At 51.2% G+C, this 26,428-nt stretch overlaps 2 long non-coding RNA genes across 5 annotated transcripts in view; one reads left to right on the top strand and one right to left on the bottom strand.

Annotated features, from left to right (window-relative positions):
• LOC146397103 (uncharacterized) overlaps nt 1-26,428 on the top strand; it is a 458,248-nt gene that overhangs the window by 393,797 nt on the left and 38,023 nt on the right. The gene's annotated exons all lie outside the window — the stretch shown is intronic.
• Nucleotides 13,789-20,698, bottom strand: LOC146397106 (uncharacterized). Its single transcript, XR_014826242.1, has 2 exons — nt 20,625-20,698; nt 13,789-18,404 (listed from the first exon to the last, which is right to left on the bottom strand). It is a non-coding gene; the product is annotated as an uncharacterized LOC146397106 (long non-coding RNA).

Below are 26,428 nucleotides of genomic sequence, written 5' to 3'. Positions count from 1 at the left end.
GTCCAGGGGAGCCTGGTTAAGATGCAGCTCCTTGGCGTTTTACTCGGAACAAGCTGAGGTTTTAGCCACTTCAAGCTGCAAAAACGGCTGTGATTCACTGAGGGGGAGAAGGGCCCCCACCAGGCTAAGCTGTGACATGTGATTGGGTGGATTGTGATATGTGACATGGGATTCCAGGCTCAGAGGAGCGGCCCCCACAGGGGAGTCACCTCAAGAATCAGGAGTGGGGGGGAGTTCCCGTCGTGGCTCAGTGGTTAACAAATCCGACTAGGAACCATGAGGTTGCGGGTTCGATCCCTGGCCTTGCTCAGTGGGTTAAGGATCTGGCGTTGCCATGAGCTGTGGTGTGGGTCACAGACGCAGCTCGGATCCTGTGTTGCTGTGGCTCTGGCACAGGCCGGTGTCTACAGCTCCGATTAGACCCCGAGCCTGGGAACCTCCATATGCCGCAGGAGTGGCCCTAGAAAAGGCAAAAAGACAAAAAAAAAAAAAAAAAAAAAAAAAAGAATCAGGAGTGGGAGGCAGCCTGAGTGGGCTCCATACCCCCGGCTAGACCGAAGGCTCCTTCCTTGCTCCCGCTTCTGCTCCTTTCCCTGGATCGTCATCACTCTTGGGACCTTGGGGGCAGGGCTGGGGTTGTCAAAGTCAACAGCAGGGTGGGGGGGAGGGAGAGTGCTCTGTTACCCCGCCAGGCTTTCTAGAGGTGCTGGTGGTTCACTTACAATGCACAGCAACTTTCAGCTTTGGGTGCATCTTGCAAAGACTTGTTGCGCAGCTTCGGGGCAGCAGGGAGGGGAAAGCTTTGCTGGCAGCAAAGGCAAAACCACGGAAGGGAAATAACTGGCCCTCCCCCAAGGCAAGACAGCAGGCGGCAGGCCATCCCTCTCGGCTCACCCTTCTGTTTTGGGGCTTCAGCGGGGGCTGGGAGAAGCTCACGAATCTGGAAGCAAGCGGCCCTCCCCAGAGTCTCAGGATAAAGTTCAGCAGTGAACATCTACATCTCTGGATCTTCCTAGAATTCTTTATCCTGACAGCTGTGCCCCCGTGTGTCCCTGGACCCGGCCGCCCCCACCTTCTGTATGATGGGTGATGGCATCACCCAGCCAACGAATGGGTATCAGCAGCCCCTCCCCATCAACTGACCGTCTCCCTCTCCCTCACGACACACACACGCACACACACACACACACACACACACACACACACACACACACTAAATGCATGCTTCCATGTGGGAATCTATGATCTAGAAGAGTCTCCAGCCCCCATCTCACCAACTGGCTGGCCGTGCCTTAGTTCAGAGGTGCATCTCCCCTAAAAGCACGTCTCCCCTGCTCTGCTGCCGAGGCCAGCCTCACCAAACATGACTCAGTCCACGCAGCCCCTCGGCCCAGAAATCGTGGTTGCCTCCCATCTCCACAGTGTCAAACTTGCTTCAGGTCACAGACCAGTACTTTTCGTTGAAGCCTGGTGTCCTCTGCGCCCTCTAGTGGTCCCTTCAGGGATACAGCAAATAATAAGCCCACTGGCCCTGCCTTCAGGGAGCTTCTGTTCTAGAGAACACATGACTAAGGAAATGTGGCCTTACAAACAGTTCTCTGTGGCTTGGAAGAAACAGCGCTCAGTGATGGAGAAAACTAGGCTGCCCACAAGGCTTTCTGGAGGAGGTGGCATTTCTGCAGTAACCCAAAGCACAAAAGAGGCAAATACTCTCTCATCCTGGAAGCCTCCCTGCTTCCCCAACCTCATCTCTGCCTCCTCTGTCACTAAGATGCCTTATTTCACCCAGAATCGTGTCTGTGATGGAAGCAAATTGGCAAGGTTTAAATCTGAGGGAACTGAGCCCACCCCACTTACTCCCCGCAATCCTGGGTCCCCAGGGTGGAGGCGGGGGCATTGTGTAGGTGCCCTCCCCATCCACCCCACCCACCCCCAGGAGTTTAACCTATGACCCTGTGTGGCTCTGGGACTGAGACGTCCCTTGTTCTGCCCTGGCCTGCAGGTCAAGTCTAGATGGCAGGTCCCTCACAGAAATCCCAGCAGAGAGGAAAAGAGCCACCCCCCCCCCCACCCCAGGGACAGGGGAGGGTGCCTCGTGGGGCTAAGTGGATCTGACCACACCTATGTCTACACCACATGACTCCCAGCATGATGGCACCTTGGTTCCTGGGCTGGGGGTAGGAGCTCCCCCACCCCCAGGAGCCCAGAGGGTATGGCCAGCACTGTCCCCAGGCTCCCATCCTGTTTGTGCTAACACGCTTGTGGCCCTGTCTCCCTGCTTAGATGACAAACACAGGGCTACCTCCCTTTGTCCCATCTCCCCAGTGGTGACACCAAAGGCAGGAACACAGCTCTTCTCATGCGAACCTGGCTCTGGCCAGTGGTTCCTCCCTTCCCACCGACCAGCTTTGCCGCTGACCTTGTCTTTCAGATAAGAAGATGTCACCTGACCGCCCCCAGCACTCTTCTGCTCTGCTCTTCTGCGGGCGATCTCCCGCCCAAGGGAGACCCCCAGCCTGGCCCTTCCTCCCGGCCGAGTGTGCGCCGAGCTGCGCACCTGCCCTGGCATGGGTATCGTCCCCTCTCCCAATCCTGTATCCTGGGGGGCCTGCACCCCACATTTTGACCCCTCCCTCTTCCTATGGCTCAGCTCACCTCTCCTCTGGTCTGTTTCTCCCACTGTCCTGAGGCCCCAAGCCAGCAGTAAGGACAGTCACGTGCCCCGAATCAGAAGACAGCCTGTGGTCCTGGCACTTGAACGCTGCCTTCAGTCTCATTTCATGGTCCTTTTGAAGGAAACACTTGCTGATCCCTGGCATAAGCTAGACACTGACTGAGGGCAAACACCACACAGTTCTCACCATCACCAACCCTGGGGAGTGGGCACCATTATTTCCCCAAACAGACTCTCAGAGGCCGACTTGCCTGAGGGCTCTGGACTGGGAAGGACATGTGGGGACATGGACTCAGGCCTGCCTGATGCCAGGAGCGGGTGGCTAACCACCACACCACACTGCCTCCCTGGGTGCCCCCTGCGGCCGCCTTTCCTGGAGGACCTGGCAGGTTTTATGCAGATGCTCAGGAGCAAAGTGGGAGGGGAGCCCAGAACTACCTACAGAGTAGCTCCAGCCTTGGCATGGCGGGGCTGGTTCCCCATCCTTGAAACGAGAGGCCAAGGTGGGGAACAGCTGCTGCTGACACACGGGAGGTGGGCACGTGGAGGAGGTGAGGGGGCGCCTGGCCTCCTTTAGGGCCCACAGGCCAGCCTCACTGGGCCCAGTGTCTGCAACTCCAAAGCAGGGAGCAGATGGGGGTCTCGGAGCTATGCTGGACCCAGCGGAAGAAGGGCAGCCATGAGATAGGTCACTGTTCTCGGGAAACTCTGAGAACATGGGCTGAGCGGTCGCTTCAGCCCTGTGTCCTCCTGGGGCCCATCCTGAGGAGCCATAGCTTAGGTGGGACACCCCCCAGGACCTGGCCCTCAAATGGGAGTGTCTCTCACTGTGTCCCAGGGCCTCTAGAATGCCATCCAATGCCTTGGCACAGTGGTGGCAGGAACTCCAGAATATCACCCGGACTAGCAATGGCTTACCATCTTTTGGGCACTTTCTGAGCGTCAGGCACTTGCTAGATGCTTTGTGTGTATCCATCATTTTACACAGCTGCCCCAAGAACCCTGGAGGCAGATGCCATGATTATCTGCATTTACAGTTGAAGAAGCTTGGCTTCGCAGGGGCAGAGCCGAGCCCTATGGAACCCAGGCTTGAGACGCAGCACAAGGCTTTGCCAGCTGTGCAGCACAGCTGGCCATTTATATTCGCTCAATGAGCTTAAGTGGGGAGGCGCTCTGCAGTGACACAGACCAGAAGGGGACTGCAAATCTCCCCCTCCCTCTGTCTTTCTCCTCCCTCTCCCTCTCCCTCAGACAGACACACACCGGCTGGACAAAGACAATACTACTGAGAGCAGTGGGCAGTAGGAGAGGTCTGAATGGGCTGCGGGGGTAAGAAGATCCAAGAATGGTCTCTTCCAGGTGGTGGAGACCATCCCCTCTGCCTAGAGTATCCTCAACTCCCTCTGCTTGGCCAATCTCCCATTCTGCTCAGAGCGCTCCTCCTTCAGGAAGCCCCCCCTGATTGCCTCCTCCTCCTCCAGGCTGATGTGGCTGTGGCTCTTCCACAGCACTCCTGTCCCTGCCATCTTGGGCCGTATAAGGCCCTGGCTCCTCCCCTGGGTTGTGGCGCCCAGGGATGCTGTCATCACATCTTGCTCCTCTGAGTCCCCTTGGCCCAGCCTGGGTCAAGGAGGCCATAGTGTGTGGGGAGGTTTGCTGAGCTGCAAGGAGGGGAGGGGTGAGCAGAGCCGGGGAGCAGGGCAAAGGCCAGGCTTGGGAGTTGGTGGCAGCGCCTGGTTGGCTTGGAGCTGAGGGTCCCTACAGGAACACGGTGTCAGGTGGCCCTGGAGAGGTGGCTTGTCCCCATCCTTGTCCTCAGGATGCCTGTCCCCGACCTGGCATGTGATGGTTGCAGAAACCGGGGGGATGTTTCATGGCTTCTCTCACATTTGTTAAAATAGAATGTGGGCCCAAATGTCCCAGGCAGCTCTTCTCTGCAGAATCACTGTGCAGGTGTATTTTGCCCCTCGGGCTGAGGTGACCATAGGGCAAGGGTGCAGCCCTCGCAGGTAAGGGAATGCTCTGAAGGCCTGGGGACAAACGGGCTCCCATAGAGCCACCAGGGCTGGGCTTTACGTCCACATTTCTTGCTCCTGAGGCTTTGAAGAATAAAACACTGGCTTGCTTGGAGAAGAGATAGAAGCTCAGGTCTCACCTGAGGAAACAGAGTCCCCCTAGGTATCAACTTCCAGCCAGCATGAGAGCTCTGGGGAGATGTGAGTCCTTGAAGCCTGGGAAGTGGCAGCCACCATGGGGCGGGGCTAGGGGGGGCGTTACTGGGATGGAGGGACAACCTCGATTCTGCAGTGGCAGGAACTTGGGTGCCAGACTGGTGAGCCTGCCCTGCAAAGGTGAATAGATGCCTGCCCAGAAGTGCTCTTCCCTCCCCAGTGGGGGACCAGAGAGTCGGTGCCACCCCCACCCCACCCCAGCACCAAGGTTGTCCCCAGAGCTTGGAGAAGCAAGTCCATGCTACATGCCAGGCATCTGAAAGCTAATCACTGATGGTTGGAGGGAGCTTGTCAATCTAGGGTGCAGGAAATGTGGGCAAAGACAGAGAAGCCTGGAAGAGACAGGCGGCAGGAGAAGGGACGCGGAACCTCAGGTTATGAGGAGCTAGAGAGATGGGCACAGACAGTTCAGGAATTTCGGAGTCTAACACTTGAGGAGGACAAAGAGCCCGGCAGGGATGCACCAGGCTCCTTGGAGGAGGAGTTCCTGCCTGATTCAGAGCTCTGGGGCTCCATCCATGTGGCAGGCAGAATAATAACAAAGATGTTTACATCCTGATCCCTGGATTCTATGGATGCACCACCGTATGGGGCAAAAAGGACTTTGCAGATGGATTTAAATGAAGGACTCGAATACTCTGGTTTCTCTTCAGATTGTATAAATCTTTTGCCTTTTTAAATGAAGGACTTGAGATGGGGTGATTCTCCTAGATCATCTGTGTGAGCCCAGTCTAATTACAAGAGCCTTTGAGCGGGATGTGATAACAGAAGTGTCAGAGAGATGCTGGCTTTGAAGATGAAGGAAGGAGCCATGGACCATGGAGTGTGGGCGACCTTTTGGAGCTGGAAAAAAAAAAATGGACTTTTCCCTAGAGCAGAACTATGACCCCTTAATTTTAGCCCTGGAAGACTAGGTTGGACTTCTAGCCTACAGAACTATAAGATACTAAGTTTGTGCTGTTTTAAACCACCACGTGTGGTCATTGGCACCAAGAACAATAAAACACAAACATGACAAAGGAGCCTCTTAAGTTCCACCCTCTTCTCTCCAGCCACATTCCCACCCTGCCAGGCAGCCCCACCTCCCCAGGTCTCCTGACATCTCCCCCTCTCCATTCCCCCCCCACCCCCACCCAAACAGCTTCTCCACTGGCATCAGCTCACTTGGGCCACATGCTTAGCTGTCTCCCTTTCAGTCCATCCCCCTAGACCCTGGAGTTACCATCCCCAAATTCAACTTAGGTAAAGAAAATTCCCATTTAAAAAACATGGGGGCTTCTGTTGCCTTAGGAAGTCTGATCAGATGCCTCCCCCTGGCATTCAAGGCCCCGTGCAGCTTCCTCCTTGCCCTTCCTCTCCACCAATTCCCTTCCTGCCACGTGCCAGCCACAGGCTGCCTGTCTGTGCCCTGCCCTCCCCCTTGCCCCAACTTTGCCTGTGTTGCCTCCATCCCCTTGTAGATCCCCCCCAGCCTGGAGGTCCTCAAGCGGACCCTCTTTTTTTTCAAGTCCCCCCCCCCCCACCTTTGGGAATAAGACTTAAAATGACTCTCCGCTAAGATTGCTCACTGCCTAGCCTGGCTTTCTTCAGGAGCGAGAAGACCCCGTTCTGTCTTGTCATTTGCTTATGGCTCTGCCCATCTTGTCTCCCCTGGTCCATGCTAACTCCCACTGGTGAGGATGGGTCTTTCTCATCTTTACTGATGGGACACGTTTCCTTGAGAAATGCCAGTGGAGACAGAGCGCTCGGGTAGCCCAAGGAGAATGGCAGGACGTGGGGACCTCTGAGAACTTCAGCAAATAATCCCAATGGCTACCTTTCGCCAGCACTCGACAGTTGTCTAATCATGTACAAATCTACAAGCACATCTGGGTGTCCAGTAGCTAATTTTACCAAGAATCTTTAAACCCAACTGCTGACATTTACTAAGCACTTGGACCTTAACACAAACCCCAGGAGGTAGAGAAGATGCCAAAAGTTTCCCGACAGCTCAGCAAAAGAGAAGCAAAAGTGAATGAGAAAAAGTCATAAAGGAAGTGGTTGCTCTTACGCATCTCAGCTGGTGGCACTGCTACCCATGAATTATCGTCTCCTCTCCTCACCACCAGGCTGTGAGATGATCACAATTCCCCTCCTGCTACAGATGATGAAAGTGCAGCTTCGCTGAGACGTGACCCACTCAAGCTCACATGACCAGGGCACGACAGAGTTGGGACCAGAGCTGAGGGCTGATTCTACAGCCTGTGTTTTTTTCCCATGCATCCAAGGGAAGGATGCGTCCAGTATTGTGTCCCAACGTGATGGATCCCACCTGAGCCACAAGGACTTAACAGATTTTTCTCTCCCTTCCCCACCTAAAGTCTGCCTGTAATAGGTTGAATTGTGCCCCCCCTCAAATTCATACTTTGAAGCCCTAATGCTCAGGACTTCAGAATGTAGCCATCTTTTGAGATAAGGTCTTAAGAGGTGATTACATTAAAAGGAGATGTTTAAGATGGACCCTAATCCAGTGTGACTGAGGTCCTTATAAGAGAGAAGATTAGGGGAGTTCCCTTCATGGATCAGCAGGTTAATGAACCCAATGAGGATCCATGAGATGTGGGTTTGATCCCTGGCCTCACTCAGTGGGTTAAGGATCTGGCGTTACCGTGAGCTGTGGTGTAGGTCGCAGATGCAGCTGTGGCTGTGGCATACGCCAGCAGCTGTAGCTCTGACTGGACCCCTAGCCTGAGAACTTCCATACGCTACCGGTGTGACCCTAAAAAGATAAAGGGGGGGGATTAGGACATGTGACAGAAAGACACTAGAAATGTGACAGACAGAGAGACACTCACATGAAGACACAGGGAGGAGGCAGCCATCAAAGCCAAGTAGAGAGGCCTCAGGAGCAACCAACCCTTTTGATTTAAGGCTTCCAGCCTCCAGAATCATGAGGACATAAATGCCTGTTGTCTAAGCCACTCACTCTGCTGAATCTTGTTATGGCAGCCCTGTGCTTCCTGAACAGTAAACTATAAGGCCAGGCATGCCTAGCAGAAGAACTAAGAAGACAAAAGAAAGAAGAAAGAAAGAAAAGAAAGGAAGGAAGGAAGAAAGAAAGAAAAGACACTACCAAGTGTTGGGGACGATGCAGAGCAGCTGGGGTTCCCAGGCATTGCTGGGGGAAAAGCATGATGGTGCAGACACTTGGGACAATAGTTCAGCAGTTTCTTATAAAGCTACATGTACCCGTGTGACCCATCAATTCGACTCCTAGGCATTGACCCAAGTTAAGCAAAACTTACCTTCACATAAAACCCTGGACAGAAATGTTTCTAGCAGCTGGACTCACTATTGCTCCCAATTGGAAATAGCCCAACTGCCTTCCACCTGGTGAAAATCCTGTACCAAACCCTGCTACATCCATACCATAGAAGGCCACTCAGCAGTGAAAGGGTGCATGTGCATGACTGGGTCACTTTGCTGTACAGCAGAAACTGGCACAACAATTGTAAATCAACTATGACGTCAATAAAAAGAAAAAGAAAAAGGAAGGGGCACCTCTTGGGTGGATGTCAGATTCATGAAGCTATGAGGAAGGAGGAGCCAGACTCCAAAGGCTACATATGCTAGGGGGTTCTATTCACACAGCATCTGTTTATATAACATATAATTATACTCTATGATTCCTTTCATGTAACTCTGAGGAAAAGGCAAAATTATAGGAATAGGAGACAGATCGGTGGTTGTCAGAGGCTGGGAATGGGGAGGGGGTTGGCTCCAAAGGAGAAACATGGGAAATATTTGGGGGGTGGGGCACCTGTTCTGTATCTTGAGTGTGATGCTGGCTACAGGAAAGCACACCTTGATGTCTACACCAGAAAAAGTGCATTTCACTCTATGTTGTTTTTTTTTGTTGTTGTTTGTTTTTCTCTTTTCAGGGCCGCTCCTGCGGCATGTGGACGTTCCCCGGCTGGGGGTTGAACCAGAGCTGCAGCTGCAGGCCTACACCACAGCCACAGCATCATCAGATCTGAGCCACGTCTGCGACCTACACCACAGCTCTCAGCAACACCAGATCCTTAACCCACTGAGTGAGGCCAGGGATCCAACCAGCATCCTCTTGGATCCTAGTCGGATTCGTTTCCGCTGCACCACAAGGAGAATCCCCATGTTAAACTTGTTTAAATGAATGAAAATGAGGCTGCAGTTAAAAAACCAAACTTGCAAGTGCAGTTGAGCCCCTGGAATGTAGGGTGGATACCAGCCCCTTCCCCTATCTAGGGCCTGTCGGATTGCCAAGGTCTGCACCCCTTACTGAGTGAGGATGCTGAGTGCTCGGCCGCCCACCACTGCCCAGCGAGGGGTGTGCGCAAACCCGGAAATTAAGGTTGAGAGGGGTTAAAGGACAGGGGAGCTGGGATTCCAGCTTGGGTTTGTCGGGAGAGACCAGAGGCCTTTCTTCTCCGCTTCCCTTCCCGAGTGTGAGCCATGAACTGCTCGTGATCAGATCTGCAGAATGAATGTGTCCACAGGCTCTCAAAGCGCTACCTGAAGGTGAACAAGTCGGCATCACCTCCTGCCCAGGGTTTGTGAATGACTTTTCCCCTCTGGGGAGACAAAGGCGGAAATCGACCCCTAATCGAGGCCAGGGCAGGAGCTCCAGTTTCTCCCAGGGGCATCCTTGGCTGCCAGCCCCCTGGAGGTCCAGGCTGGGTGCTCTTTCCAGGAGGGTCTCCCCCTTAGCAGAGGAACTAGAGCAGGATTCCCAGAAACTCCAGATGGAGAGAAAGCCGGGGGCGGGGCTTGGCTTAAGCCAGATCCTGACTCTTTCCCTCTGTCCTGCTCCCCAGGCGTGAGACCCCCACCAGGCTCTAACTGTACGGATCTTATCCCCTGCTGGGGAATTTTCCCACAGGGAAAGGTCAGGGGTTTGCCCTGGGGGCCTGGGGCAGGCTCAGCCCCTTCTGCAGCCACAGGTCTATGGCAGCGGTCCCGGAGCTGAGGTACCTGTGCTCCACTGTCCCAGGGTCTAAGACTAGGGTGCTCTGAAGAGGGAAAGCCACCGTGATGCCTGGCCTACAAGACAGCTGAAAGTTGTTTTTAGGGTTTTTTTTTGGGGGGGGGGTCTTTTTAGGGCTGCAACTGCAACATTTAGAGGTTCCCAGGCTAGGGGTCATATCAGAGTTGTAGCCTTTGGCCTACAGCACAGCCACAGCCATGCCAGATCCGAGCCACGTCTGCAACCTACACCACAGCTCACAGCAACACTGGATCTTTAACCCACTGAGCGAGGCCAGGGGGCAGACCAGCTTCCTCATAGATGCCAGTCAGATTCCTTTCCTCTGATCCATGATGGGAACTCCAAGATAGCTGAAAGTCAAGTGCATTGGCAGGTTATATTAAGCTTCTATCTGACAAGGTTTAAAACTGGCCCACCCTGGGCATGCGTATTTCATCTTAAGTTAGCAGGTCTGAAATGCCTTCACATTGTCACAGTTCATGCATCCTCACTGCTTTTCGCCTCATCTGTGTTCTACTCGTACTGTTATTTAATTTTTAAGTCAATTATTCCATTATTCTTTAATAATTCTCAAAAGTGCCAAGAGAGAGGTAAATGCAAAACTGGTATCCATGGATTATACACAGAGTCACCAGAAAAATAAATACAATGACTCTTCTTCAACAAAGAGAATGGCCTACACCTTCACACAGTAACACAGATGAATCTCACACACAGAATGCTGAGCAAAGAACTAGGCCTGGGGGCTTCCATTCATATGTCGGATGTGAAAAACAGGCAAATCTGGAGTTCCCTTTGTGGCTCAGCGCTTAATGATCCACGAGGATGTGGGTTCGATTCTGACCCTGCTCAGTGGGTTAAGGATCCAGCATGGCTGTGAGCGGTGGTGTAAGTCTCAGACATGGCTCAGATCCTGCATGGCTGGGGCTGGGGCTGTAGACTGGCAGCTGTAGCTCCGATTGGACCCCTAGCCTGGGAACCTCCATATGCCACGGGTGCAGCCCTAAAAAGCAAAAAAGAAAAGAAAGAAAAACAGGGAAATCTAACCCAGGTCAGAATTCAGGAGAGTGGCCACTCTTAGGGAAGCGGGATAGTGACTGGAAAAAGGACAGACAGAGGGGGGCTTCTGAGAGCCCAGGAAATTCTGTTTTCTGAATTCAGAATGATCAGATTCTGGTTTTTTGATCTCACTGCTGGTTTCACAGATTGTTCAGTTTGATGTAATTCACCCAGTTTAACACCTCTTACGGTTCTAAACTTGACTATAAAAAATGTTAAAAATAAGTAGAAACACAGTGAACACAAGATGGTGTTTATTAAATTCTGGTGTTTATTAAGCCAGGATCTGCTAAGGGCTGGGGGCCTGAGACCTGCTCCATAGTTAAGAGGGTGTCACATGTGCCCAAGAGGGGTCAAAGGTCTGCTCCTCCTCATCAGAAGGTTCGGGGGAGAATCGGAAAGCAAATGACTTTCTCACTGTGTGATTTCAAGGTTCTGTCCAAGGACTTGGGAAAACAGTGAAGGAGAATACTTATTCCCAGCTCTGGGTAAATGATTAAAATGAGTTAAGTGTGGAGAGCTGGAGGGACCCTGAGTGTGTGCCGTGAGAGGCAGGAGGACTGGTAGGTGGGAGGGGGCAGGGGAACCAGCAGACGTCAGAGCTGAAGGCCTCAGTGCTGGGGATGAGCTGGGTGGGGGCTGGGAAGAGCCTGGGGACCCCCACGCCCCAACCGCTGGCCGAAGGAGGCTCATGGAAGGTACTGGACTCGCAGCAGCTCCCACCCCAACCCCTCCAATCGCCCCCACCCCGCCAGTGTCTGTGGCTCTGGGCTAGTGACCCACCCAGATCTCAGATATGGTCTAGAATATAAGCTAATTCCTTTCTTTATCTTCCTTCAGCAAGGGGCAAGGTGGACAGGTGGAAAGCATCTGGTCCCCTAGTTCAAGACCCCCACCTACGTGTCCCCATGCTCCCTAGCGTCCCAGGGCAACCCGGGAACCCACGGAAACCGTCTGCCCACTTGGCTCCGTCTGCAAGGGTGGGCCCAGGACCCCAACCCCACTCATGGGAGCCCAGCCACAGTCCGACCCCCAGAGGGTCTCCCGACCCCCAAAGGCTGAGCCAGAGCTTCCCAGGCGCCTCCGCTCACACCTGGGTGCAGGGGGCGGGGGGCGCTCCTCGGGCTGCTTTAGTATTAAGCGTTAATGATTAAATCCCGGGTTCTCCATTAACCCCGCCGTCCGCCTTTGTCTCTGGGCCGCCTAGGAGCCTCCCCCTTTGAAATGCCACATAAAAATGATAGATGCCCTTTCCCTCCCGCCAGGGATCGGCGGGTCCTGTTTCCCTTTAAAGTCGGCTTCGCAGCGCCGGGCGCGTCCTGCTTAAACACGGGAGCGCGAGGCCGGCCTGGGCGGGGCGCCAGCGAGATAAGCGCTGGGCTGCGGGATCGGGACCGCGCGGGGCGAGGGGTGCGCGCGGGGCGAGGGGTGCGCGCGGGGCGCGGGGCAGCCACCGCTACGCACAGGCCGGCGCCACGCGCTGAGGGCTGGGGAGGATTTGGCGACCCAGCGGGACCTCTTTGCCAAAGGATCACGCTGATGGCGATAGTAGCATCAACCGCAAGAATGAACGCTTGAACCCGCCTACAGGGCAAAGCATTGAAATGAGAATTGAATGAGAAAAGATGGGGGCACCTTGGCGAATTCCAATGTCTTCAGTCTACACTACTCCAAGCAGGGGTTCCGGGACCAGAAACTCCTGGGAGCTTGTTAGAAATGCCGAATCCCAGGCGTACTGGATGAGAAACTGCAATGTGATTAGATTCCCGGGTGACTCGTGCACATTACAGTTTGAGCAACCTGCCTACACCACCAGTGGCTCTGACTATAATAATAACAATCCTGGGTAGTGTGGTTTGAGTGCTTGTCCTGAGCCAGCATGGTTCCAAGCACCTTATGGGATTGTCCTGTTTAACCCTTACAATGTGCCGGGTGCCCCATTTTGCAGATGAGAAGGTTGAGGTCCAGGGAGATGTGCTGCCCTGCCAGAGGCCACACGTGTAGGGCTGAGAAGCCCAGGCTGGAACAGCCTCACATACAAACACCGTCACAGGAGCCCCTCTAGGTTAGCTTCTGTATATGTGCCACAGCAGGCTGGGGACTGTCCTTTGGAATAACCAGGGGCTGCCTCCTGGGGGTTCAACACGCATCCAGCTGAGACAGATTAGTAGCAGGCACACTTAACATGCGCCTCGCCTCACCCATCTCCATCTGTTGGAGATAATGTGACACGTCGTCTCCACACTCCAGCTTCTGGGAAGAAACAGCAGAGCTGTGTGTAAGCAGCCTGCACCGCACAAGGTCCTCTGTGGCGCCTTGAAAGGGTTAAGTTAGGGCTCAGCCACTACATAAATCTGTGTTTATCTGCTGCAAAGTAAGCTATTTAGGTTTCTGATTTACAGTCCTCGGTTTTCATAAAAGTCAGTCATTCCCAGTAAAAGAATGTGGGTTAGATTTATAGGATCTGCGTTAGTCTTTAAAGCCCAAAGCTAGTCTATGACTCACCCTCCGTAATGTTTTTGCTCTAGTCCAGAGACATTCATGTGCAAAGAGAAAGATTAGATCTCTGCCCTGAAAAATAAGACTTTTGGGGGGAACTAATTATAATGGCGTCAATTGTACTATGCCTGTAAACTTGCCGTCAGCGGGCCCCCCTAGAGCCTGTTTTCCAGGGGTTTTATTCCGCCGTAAAATGGGCTCTGGTTTGCAAGCCTGGCATAGAAGACCTCCACTGGTGTGAGCGCATGTTTTTTTCCTACCAAATTATTAGAAATAAACAGCCCACCCGTGGGAAGGCAGAAAAATTATAAGCAACAAAAATAAATCTTGGAATGTTTGCATTTGGTGACTTTAATAAAATCAGTCACTTAGCCCAACAGCCCAACTGGCTAACTGGAGCCAGCCTGGTATTTTTATTTTAATTTGAGTTTGCGTTCTGCCAGTGTGAAACGGGGTCAAGGCGAGACACCATGGAAAAAGGCTTTGATGTCTCCTTGAAAAATATTTCGCACTGTGACTTTATGGTATTTCGTATCCTTCTCCCCTTCCCCTCCCCCAGCCCCCAGCTTGACGGGCTGCACGGCTAACCCGTGACCATCACACGTAATAAAATCTAGCCGTCGTCAACAATCCTCCTTGCAAGTCTCTCCCCTCCCCCTACAAAGTCAGAATTTAAGGCAGAATGTCTTCACAATGCAAAATAAAAGTGCCGATCAAGATAACCGAGTGTGATTAAAGGGAATGGACGAAGCCAGCCTTTGAAACTTTCTCCAAAGCAGAGCCAAGGTGAGGGGCCCGAGTGCCAGAGGAGGGAAGGAAGGTCGTATGGACTGGGCTGCTGGCCAGTTCAAATAGAGCTGGTTTAGGAGGGGTCGGTTTGCCAGCTGGTGGAGGCGCAGAGGAAGATGGATTGAACAGGATGGCAGAGAGCAAAGAGCCCCGAATAAAAGCAAATGTATGAGCGAGAAAGATGGCGCTCTATGTGCAAGAGCCTTAACTCAGTCTCAACACGGGCTGAGATTGGGTTCAGGAGAGTGAACAAGTCCGAGGGAGGCACTCTCGGTCAGAATCAGGAAGGGTTTACTGCAGACCTGCAAGGGGTAAGCTCATGAATGTGATTTGCCCTTGACTTTTTCCCAGATGAGTTGACAGAGGTTCAGTACAAGGAAGCAGCGCCCACAGAGCAGTCCCTATCTGCTATGTGTAGCCCATCATGTTTCAGTGAAGCTGGGACGAAACATCCTCTCGGGCCTCTTAATTCATCCTCACCTTCACCTCAGTGCAGGGCGTTATGGTAAGCAGGTCCTCTGGGGCTCTCAAAAGTAATCAAAATGTGGGCCCTGCCCCTGGAGTTCAGTGGCACAAAGAAGAGTATCTAGACCATTCTGTGCAAAGGGAAAGGGGCGGTAAAGAAACCAAGAAGGCTTCAGGGAGGAGGTGGTGTTTCTACGGCTCCTGAAGACTCAGTACTCATTTGACATACAGAGGTAATAAGCAAGGAAAATGCAAAGCGGAAAAGGAATGAAAAACAAATGTTGAGCAGCAGGAGGGCGTTGGTCTGTTTAAAAAGAGGCAGGAGACATGGGACCTCATGGGACATGTGAGGTGCCTCATGGGACATGTGAGGAGACTGGAGGCCAGGAGAGGGAATCCAGGCCAGGTATGGACAACCTTGAACATTACTGAGGAATCTAGACTCGATCCTTCCTGGCCCATCAGATCTGCAGTCTCCATTCTTCTCTGTGGCCCCAGCACACACTCAACCTCCCTGCCTGTTATCACACTTTTCACCCCAAAGTCCAAGTTTGTCCAAGTTTCTGTTGGATCATGAGTCCCAACAGTCTTGTTCACTCTTCTTTATTATTGCTATTATTTTGTTTTGTTTGCTTTTTAGGGCCACACCCACAGCACATGGAAGTTCCCAGGATAGGAGCCAAATCCGAGCTGCAGCTGCCAACCTACACTACAGGCACAGCAACACCAGATCCAAGCTGCATCTGCAACCTACACTGCAGCTCATGGCACCATCAGATCCTTAACCCGCTGAGAGAGGCCAGAGATCAAACCCGCAGCCTCATGGATACTAGTCGACTTCTTAACCCCCTGAGCCACAACAGGAACTCCCTTGTTCACTGTTATAATCCCAGCCCCTAACACAATGCCCAACAGGTACCAAATATGCAATAAATACTGGATATGGAATGAATGAGATGGAGTTTTCATGATAATAAGTTGATGGCTTGTAGCAGGGACCAAGAGCTTGGAGCTAGACTTCAGAGAATTTGGGTAGCGGATGGAGAATAGACTGGAGCCCAGAGAGTCAGTAGGCAGGGATCCGTGGGTACTAGCAGGCATCTGGTGGTTCCAGTCTCCTGCTGGGGGTGGGGCAGGGGGGCAGTGGAAGGGATGGCCAAGCCAGGATGCTGAGAACTTTGGAAACGATGGTGATCAGAGAAGCACAGAGAATGAATGAATTCGTGAATGAATGAGTTCAATTACAGATACACTTCATTTGAGGTGTGCTATCTATGACTGAATAGAGGATTTGCAGCCGTCAGGTGGAAATTCAGCACAGAAACATCTGCACGGCAATTTCTAAAAGAGACAACGCAGAGAGAAAGCCAAGATCGCCGCCCAGGAGGGCGCCTATTTTTAGGAGCTGGAACATCAGACACTAAATCTGAAATTCCCTTTTCTACGATCTCCATCTTCTCTACCTATTTTAGTTGAAATCACTTTGGACTCACAGTGTGTCTGCCAATTTTCCCTCTGACCTTGTTTTGATCTTAAAGCCCCATAAATCGGAGGCCGCTCCGGGCATGTACTGCACCCCCCCACCACCACTGCCAGCACATTGGGAAATAGCTCGGCTGGCAGCAACCTTGAACTCTGTGTCACATGGTGATAAACGTGTCCTGGACAATGCACAACCCCCCCTCCCCAGGCTCCTCGCCTTGACTCTTCTGCAGGCAGCGGACACAAATTATCTGCTGAGAGGGTGTCTTGAAGCAGGTGTTTTCGGCTCACACATGAGAGCTGGTTGGGAGGATCCCTAGGTAATGGAATGAGGTTGGCCACATAGCCAGGGAGCAAGGAAACAGAAATGCAACTGACGGAGGTCAGACACGACAGTCGAGGAAGGAGGAGAGGGGCCGGGATGGAGCGACGGGTGGGAGGCAAGAGTTCTAAACGGGGCAGGGCGGGGGGGAAGAGAATTGGCCCAAACAGGGGAGAGTGTGTGTGTCTGGAGATGCCAGGTATGCAGATCTGGGAGGAGGGCTGACGGAGGGGCAGTGTCTGGGGAACCACATCAGGCTGAAGCCAGGGCCTCCAGCTTGACAACCAGCCAGGAAAGGCGTGGTATCTTTGAGGGGTGGGGAGAGAGTGAGGGGAGCTGGCCTGCCCCCGGAGTCCCACCTGAATTAGAGGATCATACAGAGGTCTCAGTGAAGCGCCCAACCCCAAAGGAGAATACAAAACAGACTGTCCTCAACCCCCAATGGAAATGTTGGAAGTGCCTGGGGGTAGCCTCCGGTTTGTTCCCAATATTGCTCAGGAAGCTTCTGGAACTACTCTGGTGTCCATGCCACGCTCTGGCCAGCAGAGGCTGCTGAGATGAACTGATCCTCCTTTGCAGAGAATGCATTTGTATTTCCAGAAGCAGGTGTGCTTTTATAGGAAGGGTCCTCCCACAAGTAAACAGCAGTTTCTCCCATAATGTGTGGGATCAACAAGATTTAGGGTCCAATGGTGGAAGTGATGGCACCTTGGTGGAACTGCCAGAGCCTAGGGGCCTAGAAATGTATTTACTTATTTATTTATTTACTTACTACATTTTTTTTTCCCCATTATAGCTGGTTTACAGTGTTCTGTCAATTTTCTACTGCACAGCATGGTGACCCAGTTGCATGTACATGTATACATATTTTTTTCTCACATTATCATGCTCCATCATAAGTGACTAGACAGAGTTCCCAGTGCTACACAGCAGGGTCTCATTTCTAATCCATTCCAAAGGCAATAGTCTGCATCTATTAACCCCAAGCACCCCATCCATGCCACTCCCTCCCTCTCCCCCTTGGCAACCACAAGTCTATTCTCCAAGTCCATGATTTTCTTTTCCGTGGAAAGGTGCATTTGTACCATATATTAGATCCTAGATATAAGTGATATCATATGATATTTGTCTCTCTCTTTCTGACTTACTTCACTCAAGATGAGAGTCTCTAGTTCCATCCCTGTTGCCACAAATGGCATTATGTTGTTCTTCTTTATGGCTGAGTAGTATTCCACTGTGTATATATATCACATCTTCCTGATCCAATCATCTGTCAATGGACATTTGGGTTGTTTCCATGTCTTGGCTATTGTGAATGGGCTGCAATGAACATGCAGGTGCATGTGCCTTTTTCAAGGAAACTTTTACCCAGGTATATGCCCAAGAGTGGAATTGCTGGGTCATATGGTAGTTCTATGTATAGATTTCTAAGGTACCTCCATACTGTTTTCCATAGTGGTTGTACCAGCTCACATTCCCACCAATGGTGCAGGAGGGTTCCCTTTTCTCCACACCCTCTCCAGCATTTGCTATTTGTGGACTTATTAATGATGGCCATTCCTAATCCAATCATCTGTCAATGGACATTTGGGTTGTTTCCATGTTACTTATTTATGCATGCATGCATACATACATGCTTTTTAGTGCTGCATCCATGGCATACGGGGGTTCCCAGGCTAAGGGTTGAATCAGAGCTATATCAGCCAGCCTACACCACAGCCATAGCAATGCAGAATCCGAGCCACGTCTGCAAGCTACACCACAGCTCACGGCAACACCAGATCCTCAACCCACTTTGTGAGGCCAAGGATCAAACTTGCGTTCTCGTGGATGCCAATCAGATTTGCCAACTGCTGAGCCAGGACAGGAACTCCAAGAGGTCTAGAAATTTAAAAAGGAATGTTTGTACACATACTGTAGAAATTACCATTTAAACCAATTTAAAGTGTAAGATTCATTGGCATTTAGCATATCCACAGTGCTATGCAGCCATCACCATTATCTAACTCTAGAATATTTTCATCTCCCCAGAAGGAGACCATGTATTAAAAGACCATGTGTTAAGTAGTTACTCCTGTTCTCCCCTCCCCCAAGCGCCTGGCAACCACTAATCTGCTTTCTGTCTCTGTGGAGTTGCCTATTCTGGACATTTTATATGAGGGAAATCTTACAATATGTGGCCATTTCTGTCTGGCTTCTTTCACTTAGTATAATTTTTCAAGGTTCATCCATGTTGTACAGGTGTCAGGACATCATTCCTTTTTATTGCCAAACAATATTCCACTGTGTGCATATATCACAGTTTGTTTATCCACTTCTCCGCTGAAGTATATTTGAGTTTTTTCCACCTTTTGGCTCTTGTGCATGATGCTGCTTGTGAACATGCATGTACAAGTTTTTATTCAAACACATGTTTTCTGTTCTGTATACACCTAGGAGTAGAATTGTTGGATTGTGTGGTAATTTTATACATAACTTACTGAGGAACAGCCAGTATGTTTTACACAATGGCTACACCATTTTATATTCCCAATAGCAATGTGTGAGGGAACAACCTTCTCTCCGTCCTCATCAATTTTCCTTTTGTTTTGATTATTGCCATTCTAGTGTATATGAAGCAGTATCTCATTGCATTTTAATTTTCATCTTTCCAATAGCTAAGGAGGTTGAGCATCTCTTCTTGGGCTTGTGGCCATTTGTATATCTTCTTTGAAGAAATGCCTATTGAAGTCTTCTGCCTATTTAGTCATTATTTATTATTTGGGTTGCTTGTCTTTATTATTGAGTTGTAAGTGTTCTTTATATATTAGACTTTTATCAGATACTAGGATAGTTATAATATATTTTTTTAAAAGATGGACATAAGTGTTGGCAAGGATATGGAAAAACTGCAGCCTTCATACAGTGATAGTGGGAATGTAAAAGGGTGCTGCCAGTTTGGAAAACAATATGGCAGTTCCTCAAAATGGTATATGCATGCAGTTACCATAAGACCTAGCAGTTCCACTCCTAGATGTATATCCAAGAGACATATAAACATGCATCCAGGCAAAAACTTGTACACAAATCATAGCAGCCTTATTCACAGTATGTAAAAATTTAGACCCAACCCAAATGCCCATCAATGGAGGAATGGATAAATAAAATAGTATAACCACACAGTGGAATATTATGCAGCCATAAAAAGAATGAAGTACTGATGTACTGCATGGATAAACCTTTACCCTTGAAACCATTATGCTAAGTGAAAGAACCCAAACAAAAACATCCACCTATTGAGGGATTCCATTGATACGAAGCTCTAGAATAGGCAAATCCATGGAGATAGAAAGCAGATGAGAGGTTGCTTAGGGCTGAAGAGTTATAAATAAAGGGAGAGTAAGTGCTAATGGAAACAGGGGGTAATAGCAACACTCCAAAATTGATTATAGCAATGATTACACAACTCTGAATATACGAGAAACCACTGAGTTGTAGGTACAAAGTGTATGCACAAATGGCATAATATTATATTGTATTTCAATAAAGCTATTAAAAAAAACCATGCCACGAGTAAAGAGTAAAGCAAAGACTCCAGCCAGGGTTTTTCTGACTCCAAAGCCTTTTCCCTTCTTGGTAATAGCGGATCCTCAACCTCACTAAGTGGAAGGATCACCTGGTGAGCGAGTTAAACAAACAGATTCCTTGGTCCACTGCCAGAGGCCAGTTCAGCAGAGGCAGTGAGTTTCAGGGGACATCTTCGTGCTTAACAAGATCCACGTGGGTGGTGTTCAGGTGGCCTGAGAAACCACTGCCCCCTGCTTGATACAGTTGGACTCAGAGCACACCTGGTGGCTCCCACTAGTCAACGAGAGTAGAGAAAGTGGAGATGTCAGAAGCCAGTTTTTCTAGAGAGTGTTGTGTCTGTTTCAGAGGCTGGGTGGAAGGAAAGGAAGGAGAAAGAGAGGGACATAGAAGCTCAGGGACCAGGTAGTGTACTGGAAGGAGACATGGTGGAGGCTGCGTGGGGGACCCACTCGGAGGACGGTGTCTTGGGGAAGAAAGGAAGGTCAAAGGCATGTGGAAATTCCTCCAAAGAGGGGAAAGAGAGCAAATACTCACAAGCCGCACTGACCACCTGCCTGGAGCTTTCAGGAAACTTGCTTCATAGTCAAGTGTAATTCTTGAGAGAAGGTGAATTTCTGCGAACTTGAGGTAACATCAAATCGCTGGAGCTTTTTTTTTTTTTTTGAAGAACTAATCTGAACAAGTTTGGAACGCGCCCAGCAGTGAAGGTTAAATTTCAATCTTTTTGTGCTGTTATGTCTTTGTTCCCTTTACCTTTTCCTTGAAGTGGAAATGATTGATGCTTAAGTGACTTCGGCTATTGAGTAATGTTTATTCAGACTGCAGGGGAGCAAGATAGGGCTTAAAAATGAGGGGGACATTTTTCCTTTGAATGGCACAAGTTGAGCCTTTGAAAGTCAAGTGTATTCCCAATGGCTCAGGAGAGTAAAGAGAGAGGGCCAGTGGGTGAAAGGTCTCTTGCAGATGATCAGTGTACAGTAGTTAAGTGGAACTCAAATAGTCTGGGGAGCCACCTGAGCTGAAGCCCTGGGTGATAAATATTGACTCATTTGGGGTCTTGTGGTGAGCCCTTTCGACCCAGGAACTGGAGGGCTTTGTAAATAAGCTTTTAAAGCACCAAGGAAAGGGAAAAAAGTCACATTCCTCTATTCCAAACTCTAGATAATGCCAGCACCCCCTCGGAGGTAAGGGAGACTGGTGAGGAAAGGGACCCCCCCACACACACACACCAGCAATGGGGTGACTGCCCCCGGAGAAGCCCACACTCTTCTATGTGTGGGCTGCTTCCTGGATCAAGTTGGCCTGCAGACGTGGCCAGCAGGGCTCAGAGCAATCCAAACACACCCAACGATGAGTCTCCGCACACCATGATTTGATTTTAAAGCTAAAAATATGCAAGCAAGGAATTCCCGTTGTGGCTCAGCGGAAACAAATCCGACTAGCATCCACAAGGACACAGGTTTGATCCCTGGCCTTGCTCCGTGGGTGAAGGATCTGGCGTTGCCCTGAGCTATGGTGTAGGTTGCAGAGGCGGCTCGGATCTGGCATTGCTGTGGCTGTGCCAGCAGCTGCAGCTCTGATTCAACCCCTAGCCTGGGAACCTCCATGTGCTACAAGTACAGCCCTAAAAAGACAAAAATAAATCAATAAAAATAAAATATAAAAATACACAAGCAAACGTAGGGAAGAGTAATTATTTATTTCTCTTCATTTCGCTTGGATATTCTTTTTTTTTTTTTTTTTTTTTCTTTTTCTTTTACTACTGCACCTGCAGCATACGGAAGTTCCTGGGCCAGGGACTGAATCTACGCTGCAGCTGCTGGCCTATATACCACAGCCACAGCAACACAGGATCTGAGCCACATCTGAGACCTATGCTGCAGTGGCAATGCCAGATCCTTAACCCACCGAGCAAGGCCAGGGACTGAACCCTAACCTGCTGAGCCACACCAGGAACTCCTTACCAGGATATTCTAACGATTGACTTGGTCATCTTTGAACCTGTAGATGAAAGAGTCGGTGAGGGACCTATGAAAGAAAAGTTGTAATTTGGGGGGCTCTGGGCTCGATGGAAGGGTTTATGGAGCAGGGTGAGGAAACAGCCCTCTCCTTTTGGGGGGTGGGGTTGGAGGAAGAGCTGAGGGTCTCTACCTATGCTCTCTCCCACCCATCCACCCACCAACGCTTTGGTCTCCGGGTTTGGGGGAAGAGGGTGGAAATCTATACTGAACGGACCAATAACCTAATCGCCACCATCACACAGGGGCCACCTGGTGCTCAGGCTCAGCGTGAGAGGGAGAGAGGGATGGAAATTATCACCAGAGCTTCCAAAGGGGACTTCAGGTTTGGTTTTCTTAGAAGGGGCTGCGTGGGTGGGAAGAACTCAAGACCCCCTTGGCTTGGCCTGTCCTTGGGGCTGTTTTAGAGCAGGGAATCTGAACTCCAAAACACATCCACCTTCAGTTCCTTTGCTTTTTGTTTATGGCTGACCCAGCAGCATATGGAATTCCCTGCGCCAGAGATTGAATCCAAGCTGCAGCTGTGAACTATGCCACAGTGGCAGCCATACCAGATCCTTAACCCCCTGGGCTGGGCCCAGTATCGAACCTGCACCGCCACAGCAACCCAAGACACCACCGTCAGTCCGTAACCCCCTGCATCACAGCAGGCCTGCCAGTTCCTTCACATTTTAAACAGTTACACTCTTACTCCCCATTCTGTCCCTTTAAAAATGTTCAGTAAAGTCATCGATGAAAAATCTCAATGATTTCCTTTGAGTGAAGCAACAAGAGAATTTTCGCCTTGCTTTGGGCAGATGGCATCAGGAGAAAAGAACAATTTAGGAAAGCAAAGCAAGCTAACACTGAGGGCTAAGAAGAGGGACATATGTGGCCATGTCCTTCCACCTGAGTCACCACCTTGTGCCTCTGCATCCCTCTAGAGGGTCTTTTAAAAAAAATTAATATGTTGGAGTTCCCGTCGTGGCTCAGTGGTTAACGAATCCGATTAGGAACCATGAGGTTGTGGGTTCAATCCCTGGCCTTGTTCAGTGGGTTAAGGACCCGGCGTTGCCATGAGCTGTGGTGTAGGTTGCAGATGCGGCTTGGATCCTGCGTTGCTGTGGCTCTGGCGTAGGCAGGTGGCTACAGCTCTGATTAGACTCCTAGCCTGGGGACCTCCATATGCCTCGGGAGCGGCCCAAGAAATGGCAAAAAGACCAATAAATAAATAAATAAAAATTAAAAAATTAATATGTAATCCATACACCTACCCTATGGCCCTTTAGGTCCACAATTCAGTGCTCTTTAGCATGTTTATGAAGTTGTGTAACCATCACCACTATCTAATTTCAAAACGTTTTTATCACACCCCCCAAACCATTCATCCATGCCTAGTCAGGGGGAAGCCCAGAACCATGGGCACCAGTCCAGAGAGAGAACAAGACCTCCTGGGCCCCACTGTGATGCCTGCTCACCTGGCTCTAGCCATGTCTTTCTGCTGCGACACCGTCCTGTGTCAGTTGTCAGGTGTCTACATGCGGTGGTGTGGAGGCAGGAAGTTACGTGAATGTAGCCTCACCTTCACCATCTAGAAGCTGCCGTCTCTGTGTGGGTGTCAGTTTTCTCATGATCAGGTATGGTAATGCACCTCTGACTCATGTGGCTGTTGTCAGGGTGTGAGACGTGGAATCACGGGCCCCGCAAAATGTCCACATCTAACCCCCAGGACCTCCAAACATGACCTTACATGACAAAAGGGACTTTGCACATATGATTCAGTTAAGGATCTTCGGCTAAGAAGATGACCCATCGGAGAGGGCCCTACGGACCCACGAGGGTTCTTAGATGAGGGAGATGGGGCGGGAGGGGTCCACAGACCCAGAAGGAGATGCGAGACAGGTGGAGACTGCAATGATTTGAGTCAGGGACCACAAGCCAGGGAATGTGGGCACCTCTAGAAGGTGAAGAAGGAAGGAAGTGAATTGCTACCCTGGGGCCTGCAGAAGGAGTGCAGCCCTGGTTCTAGCCCAGCGAGCCTGGGCTGGACGTCTGACTTCCAGAACCATAAGATGATAGGCGTGTGGTGTTCCATAGACACTTGCTGCCTTTGTATTGATGTGTTACATCCTCAGTAGAAAACTAGTATGCAGGTTTAAATAAGATATGGGTGGTCGTATTCCTTGAAAAATGCCTCCTCTGTGGAAACTGGAAGCGATCGTGTTGCTCCGAGGCATGGGGGGTGGGGGTGGCTGCTGGATGGATGTGACACCCCCGCAAGGGAATCTGTCAGAGTCACCCTCCCCTTTGATTAGGGGCCCTCTCAGCGGATAAAACTCCCAAAGAGCTGAATGCTAACACCATCCTCCCGGTTACCCGTGAGGCAGGTCCACCTGACCCCCAGGAGAAACCAGGAGGCCACTTCCTTTTCCACCAGCTCGGAGATCTTTGGCGGTTCTCAACCCTGGCGTCACACTAAAATCGCCTGGAGAGCTTTAAAAACCTTCCTGTGAACAGTCCCCAGCCACAGAGGACCACACTGGCTCGGGTCTTCCGCGTGGCCCAAGCCCCAGCAATTTGTAAACACTCCCGCAGGAGCAAGTGGTGTGCAGCATCCAGAGCTGGGCGCTGCTGGCCAAGGGGGGACATCGCGCTGGTCGAAGGGAGAGTCCCCCCGCTGGCTCACAGAGAAGCTGGTGTCTAATTTCTCCCAGCCCCTGCAGCCTGGCTGGCGTCAGCTTTGCCCACTAAGCCAGCTCCTCCCAGACAGGCAGGCTCAACCGTAAATTTTACTTTAAAACTTTTCTTTTTTATGACTTTCAAATGCTCCAGGTCCGAAAGGAGATGAGAAACTTTTCTCAGGCTCTTCTGCAAGTTCCCCTGCCACAAGGTGCATGTAGTTCAGCGCCCCCACCCCGCCTGTACACGCACATGTGACACTGGTTAGTCTCTGCATCTGTGGACACTGTTCTCCCCAAGTGCGGGGCCAGTGGCTTCGCTCTGCCAAACTCTTTGTGTGGCGGCTCCTTTTCTGGGGCCAAATGGAACGAAAATCCAGATAATCGTGGATAATGTACGTGCTGACAGGTAGAGGCGCGTGACTCCACCTTACACATGTAACGTGCCCCAGCACGAATTCCCGAGGCTCCACGTCGCATGAGCTCACCTGCCTTCCCCGGTTGTTTTGTGTCTTGACTGCGCGCCCGATGCCGTGTGCCTGAGAGGGACTGAGCCCCTCCTGGCTGGCCTCCGGCCTGGAATGTTGAAACCCTGAAAACGCGAAGCTAAAGCCTCGCTTAGCACCTGCAGGGCAATGCTGGTCTCGCTCCCGTCCTGCCCTCCGTGGCCTGAGCCTGGGAGTGGAAGGGTCCATCCCCGAGGTCACGTTGCCCCCAGGCGGTGGCCGCTCTAGGTCTGGGAACCCTCAGGAAGGCACACCGCTCCGGTGAGCTCAGGGAATCGGGTCCAGTGGGTCTGGGGCAGGGCCTGAGGTTCTGCAGGTCTCAAGGGCTCCCAGGGGAGGCCGACGCTGCTGGTGCCTGGACCACAGCTCAGGGAGAAAGGCCTGGGGGTTTCCGATACGGGCTGCATCTAGGTCCCAACCCAGTGGGCGTTTTTCTGGAAACATCGCCGCCTTGCAGGCAGAAAGGGTCAGCGGAAGGAGACCACAGTGGAAGGAGACTATGGAACTTGTCATTTGTGCCTGACAAGGAGCCACGATATTGCTCAAAAGCAGCCAGTGCATTTGGCTTCCCACCTGCACCTCGCAGCACGGACCCCAAACCCGTCTATGTTCCCTTGTCGGATTCTTTCTGTAGCTTTCTTGGACCACGTGCTTCCCTGCTGACTGCTGGGGCAGCATGCGGATCCCTGCCTTGGGTCACAACCCACCTCTCTGGTCTGAGCTTCCTGCCTGCCCCACATCTCCGTTCCTGACCCCTAATCCCTGCCCTCTCTCACGCCGGGACCAGGGACAGCCGCATCAGGGCCAGAGCTCCCAGCTCCGCAGTCTCCTCCTCCTCTGTGTGGTCTCCCCACCTTCGCTAGAAGGACCCATGTTTCCCAGGCCTGGAAATACCTTGTACACCCCCCCCCACCCCGCCCCGTGCTCTGGAGCGTTCCTTGTTGTGCTGTAATTGTCTTCCCTGCGGGGGCCCCTCTGAGCACCTTAAAAATAGCACCTGCCAGGCAGGTGGTGGGTCGGGGAGTCAATGCCTGCTTAAAATATAAATAGGGCGAGCCAGCTAGTCACTCTGGCTTCCCATTGTGCACAGAAGCAATCTTTTCCCAACAATATAATGAGAATGCAGCCTGGTTCAGAGCAGGAGACACAAAGGCCAT

Source organism: Sus scrofa, chromosome 14, assembly GCF_054392235.1.
Source record: "Sus scrofa isolate SSC_HxYL_T2T_F1_AM1 chromosome 14, Sscrofa_HxYL_maternal_Yorkshire_Landrace_v2.0, whole genome shotgun sequence".
NCBI lineage: Eukaryota > Metazoa > Chordata > Mammalia > Artiodactyla > Suidae > Sus > Sus scrofa.
This window is presented reverse-complemented; position numbering and strand designations above follow the sequence as displayed.